The sequence below is a fragment of the Orycteropus afer genome, unplaced genomic scaffold (assembly GCF_000298275.1).
Source record: "Orycteropus afer afer isolate SDZICR_OR568_19922 unplaced genomic scaffold, OryAfe1.0 scaffold00951, whole genome shotgun sequence".
NCBI classification, from domain to species: Eukaryota; Metazoa; Chordata; class Mammalia; order Tubulidentata; family Orycteropodidae; genus Orycteropus; species Orycteropus afer.
Window position 1 is genome coordinate 489,454 of NW_006922538.1, and position 1,700 is coordinate 491,153.

The window sequence follows — 1,700 nt, forward strand, 5'->3', positions numbered from 1 at the left end:
TTTCTGCACAGCTGTTTGCACCTTCTGGTCTCTTTTCTGGCCACAAGTTCTTTAGAATGTCATTATTTAATGACATTTCCTGTACTTACTACTTCAGCCTCTTTTGCATTCAATTTTATTAAAAAATAAAATATTAATGGAAATAATGATATCATGATTTTAAATATAGAATAACACATAAGCATACCTCTAGTTGAAGTGATAGTAATACTAAAGCATGATTACTATATTAAGATTATTTATATTATTAGATTATTAATTTTGCTGTATTAGGATTTGTAAAGATTACTTACATTACTTTTATAACTGAATTCAAATGAACCTAAGATTCTTCCATTGGGTGTGTTACTTTATAGCTTGGTAACGGGCATTTTTAAGATTGACAACCTAAAGCCCTTGAAAGCTAAGGGAACTAATTTGCTGAAAACCCCAACTTAGTGACTAAACTGGAATGAAATCTCAGCTCAACATTTCATTGCTATCTACCTTTATATTAATATTTGAACACATTTTTATAAAATGATTTTATAGTATATTCTTTTCATTTCTACATCATCTCTAGTTTGTTTTCTTTACGTAACTCCATAAAGTTTTACAGTGTTATTTCTCTTCTACATCTTTTATTTTATTTCATTCTCTCCCCAACATTTTTGAGGTTATATCTTAAAATCTCTTTATTTTAAAGTTTTAAAATTTCATTATTAGCTTCTTATTTCCATACAATTTTATGTTACTTTCTAACACTGAAAAATATATTTATATTGCAAAATTTTAACAACCCTTAACCATAAGACTTTATGTTTTGTGTTGATTTCAAATTTAATTTTACATATTACTAAAATACAGTTGCTAAATCTCATGAGAAGTGTTTGTTGTTATGTGCCATCGAGTTGGACCCAACTCATAGCGACCCCTCCTTGGGTTTCCGAGGCAGTATCACTAAGGAAGTAGATTGCCCAATCTTCCTTCTGACATGAAAAGTGTAGTGGGCTGTAAATCTGTAAGGAAGTAGATTGCCCTGTCTTCCTTCCACAGAGCTGGTGGGTTTGAACTGCTGGCCTTCTGGTTAGCAGACAAGTGCCTTATCCACTATGCCACCAGAGCTCCTATGGTTTACATATATTGTTGTTGTTATTGTTAAGTTCTGTCGAGTCATCTCTGACTTATAGAGACCCTGGGCACAGCAGAACAAAACACTGCCTGATCTGTGCCAGCTCCATGATCCTTGTTATACTTGATCCCATGGCTGATGCCACTGTGTCAATCCATCTCATTGAGGGTTTTCCCCTCTTTCATCGACCCTCAACCTTACCAAGCATGACATACTTCTCCAGTGAACGGTCCCTTCTGACAACAAGACCAAAGTATGTAAGACGAAGTGTGGCCATTCTCACTTCCAAAGAGCATTCCAGCTGCACTTCCTCCAGGACAGATTTGTTAGATCTTTTAGCAGTCCATTTTACTTTCAGCATTCTTCACCAACACAACTCAAAAGCATCGACTCTTCTTTGGTCTTCCCTATTCATTGTCCAGCTCTCACATACATATGAGGCAATAGAAAATAACATGGCTTGTATCAGGTACACCTTAGTTCTCAAGGAGACATCTTTGCTCTTCAGCACTTGAAAGAGGTCCCTTTCAGCTGATTTATCCAGTGCTATACACAACAACAACAAAATACATCATCTGATGTCCTGACT